The sequence below is a fragment of the Haplochromis burtoni genome, unplaced genomic scaffold (genome assembly GCF_018398535.1).
Source record: "Haplochromis burtoni strain Fernald_Lab_line unplaced genomic scaffold, NCSU_Asbu1 Contig_305, whole genome shotgun sequence".
In the NCBI taxonomy this organism is placed as follows: domain Eukaryota; kingdom Metazoa; phylum Chordata; class Actinopteri; order Cichliformes; family Cichlidae; genus Haplochromis; species Haplochromis burtoni.
The window spans coordinates 729,422-733,369 of NW_024582666.1; positions in this window are offsets into that span (position 1 = coordinate 729,422).

The window sequence follows — 3,948 nt, forward strand, 5'->3', positions numbered from 1 at the left end:
ATTAATTCCACATTTAAGCATGAAATCATCATATTTAGACGTCTCTCACACAGTCGCTGAGTTTTCTCTGCAGCCGTTCAGCAGTTGACAAAAACAAACAGGATCAAACCCAAACAACTAAATCCGAGTCATACAGGAAACTCCCATTCTGATTCTGATTCTGATTCTGATTTTCCTTTGTTCTATGTTGTGTCGTGCCTTCTACATGCTTGTGTTTTGTCTCCTGTTCCTGTTTAGTTTCTCTGTTCCAGTTCAGTCTGTAGTATCGATGTTCTGAGTTTTGGTTTTTGTTTTGGTGTGTTTGAGGTATCGAAGGTTTTTTCCAGCAGTAAAAGCTGCATTTTGAGGTTGAATCCCGTCTCCAAGAGTCCTGCATTTTGGGTCCACCACTCCTGCCTGCCTGCCACACAGCCCATCATGACAATAACACAGTTGTAAAGTGTAAACAATCCTTTAATGTTTAACACTTCAGTGTTTAATGTTAATGTTAGTGAATTAATGTATATGATCCTCAGAGTCTCCACAGTGACTCGAACAAATATTGATTCTTTTAATTTGACCATCTAAAACCATCCATCCGCTTCTCCTTTTCAGGGTCACAGGGGGCACTGGAGCCTATCCCAGCTGTCATAGGGCGAGAGGCGGGGTACACCCTGGACAGGTTGCCAGTCTGTCGCAGGGCCAACACACAGGGACAGACAACCATTCGCACTCACATACATTCGCACATTCACACCTAGTGACAATTTGGATTATCCAATTAACCTATCTCCACAAGCTGCATGCCTTTCGACAGTGGGAGGAAGCCAGAGTACCCAGAGGGAACCCACACAAACACGGGGAGAACATGCAAACTCCACACAGAAAGACCCCGGCCTGATGGTGGAATTGAACTCAGGACCTTCTTGCTGTGCGGCAACAGTGCTAACCACCGTGCCACCGTGCTGCATCTAAAACCATCATAGAATAAAACCTCATTTCACATTAAATTTTGTGAAATAGACAATCAAAATAGAAATAATCAACTACAGCATCTTCATAATGAGCTAAAACACTTTACTAGTGAATTAAAATATATTTTATGTTTCTTGTATGATTTTACTGATGCTGCATATTTTAATTATTTACACCATTTAAGTTTGATCAAGAAGCTGAATTTGCAGGTGGTGATTTTTAGTTCAGAAAATAAATGAGAAGTGGAGGACGATGAAGCAGCGCTGTGGTTTTACTATCATTGTTGTGTACTGGATGCTTAAAAATGATCTGTCTACACCTGTAGTTATTAGAAATATAACAGAACAATAAGACACTAAAAAATTATTTTTATCATACTTGTTAAAGAGCAGTCTGCAGAAAGACAGGCTCAGTGACACCGTGAAGGTTAAAGCTGGTTTGAAATGACTGACACACTGAGACGTGAATGTTTGCTGAGCAAAGCTTTAATCAGAGAAGATTTCATCAGGCTTTAAAGACACAAATGATGTAAAAACATCTATTCTTCATGGACGTTACAGGTTCAGTTCCAGGTGTCACTCAAAGTGAAGCTGCAAACATATAAAATAAAAGCACCAACAAACACATTCAAAAGGAACATTTCACAACAGTTTTTCCTAATAAATGGTAAATTGATGGATGATTAACTTTCAGTAAATAATCTACTGTTAAAAAAACAAATTATGTTTGATAATGTTTACTTATCATGTGTAATGTTTGAAGGTGATTCTTATGTATGTAATTAGTTTCTAGTTGCTTGTTCGAATCCTCAGGGATTCAAATAAACATGAACAGTGAGTGAAAAGTCAAGTCAAGTCAAGTCAAGTTTATTTATAGAGCACATTTAAAAACAACCAAGGCTGACCAAAGTGCTGTACAGTAAATACAGATAAAAATACAATAGAACACAATTTCGTAGTAACACCTCGCTGATAAAAATAAAATAAAAATAAATAAAACAAATAAATTAAACCTTTCTAAAAGCCAATGAAAAGAGGTGAGTTTTAAGAGCGGTTTTAAAAGTTTCTAGGCTTTTGGAGAGTCTGACGTGAGGAGGTAAGCTGTTCCACAGTCTGGGTGCAGCCACAGCAAACGCCCTCTCTCCCTTTGTCTTTAATTTATACCTGGGAACATCTAAAAGCATCAGGTCGGCTGACCTCAAAGATCTCCTGGGGCGATAAGTACTAAGGAGTTCTGACAGGTAAGAAGGTGCAGTGCCATTTAAAACCTTAAAAGCCAGCAGTAAGATTTTAAAATCAATCCTAAAGGCAACTGGGAGCCAGTGGAGAGAGCAGAGAACCGGAGTGATGTGGTCTCTTTTTTTTGAACCGGTCAACAGGCGAGCGGCAGCGTTCTGCACCAGTTGAAGGCGATGTAGACAGGAACGATCTAGGCCAGCATAGAGGGAATTGCAGTAGTCTAGCCGTGAAGTAATAAAAGCATGGACCACTCTTTCTAGATCGTTCCTGCAAAGGTAAGACTTGACTTTGGCTAAAATCCGCAAATGATAAAAAGATCCCTTAACTACAGAGCTGATTTGTTTATCAAGTTTAAAAGCATTGTCAAAAATAACACCAAGACTCTTAATGGAAGAAGTGCAATCGGAGGTTAGGGGTCCCAAAAAGTCAAGAGAGAAGTTGGGATCTTTAGGAAGCCCAAACACAATGACTTCAGTTTTGCTTTCATTAAGGTGTAAGAAGTTAAGAGTCATCCAAGTCTTAATGTCAGACAAGCAGGAGAGTAGCGGCTGCAAAGAAACATTGCAGTTCAACCTCAGAGGGAGGTAGATCTGAATATCATCGGCAAAGATGTGGAAGGACACATTATGTTTACGGAGCACATCGCCCAGAGGGAGCAAGTACAGAATAAACAACAGGGGGCCTAGTATGGACCCCTGAGGTACGCCACAGGTTAAAGGAGCTCTGGGAGATGACAGTTCACCAAGGTGAACAGAAAAACTCCTATTATTCAAATAGGACTGGAAAAACTTTAAGACAGTGCCCTTTAAACCGACACAATGTTGAAGGCGGGATAGCAGTATGTTGTGAAAAAGCACATAAATGGTGCTCTCCAGGTTCACTGGGATTTATGGCTCTGCCTGTTTAAGCAGTAAAATTCGATTCGATTCGAGCCATTCGATATAAATTTGTTACAGTCAAATCAGTTTCAGTACGATTATCGTCAGAGGTTTTGGGGCGATTCCCTCTAAACTGAGCTGCATTACTTTAAAAATGAGAATGAAAATAGCGATTTATGGTTTGTATCAGTTAGCAAAGATAAATAAATACCTAGCTGGACCTTAAATGGCTGAGTCATCACTCAGACAGTAAAGTCCATGTTAGAGAAAGAAAGTGAACGAGTAGAGACTTTGGCTTCTAAAACATTTGTTTATTCACTTATTTTTTTATATGTTCCTTGTTGCATAATGAGTTGGTGCATTATGAGGTACAGTTTCGGTTAATCTGATTACTACTGAAGCATTTGATGCAACGGGAATCACCATTATCAGGCTTGTAACAGCGAAATATGTTTTCGCCTCCAATGGAGTTCCCAATATTTCTCAGGGCCACACTAATCCTGTTTGAATTAATGTTCCCCTCATGTAGCTTGAATAAAGCGTTAAACACAAATGCCTTTTCACCCCACCTACGTCCATTAAAGAGACGTGTGAGCCCATCAGTGATCCTGAAGTTTCCATTAGGATTTGCACACTTTTCATCACATGGACTGGCACGAGAGAAGAAGACCAACAAATCACCATCGTTACCTACAAGACTTAGATTCTGCAGAACACGCCACTCAGCATGTTCAGTATACGGACTAGGGGTTACGCGTTTTATTTGGGCTACCACAAGTCTAGGAGTGCTGAGGATGCCGTCATTCCATTTTGTCTGTTGGTTTGGCGTCACATTTCTTAGGTCATAAGAGACTCTGTTTTCATCCTTCGGAATACTT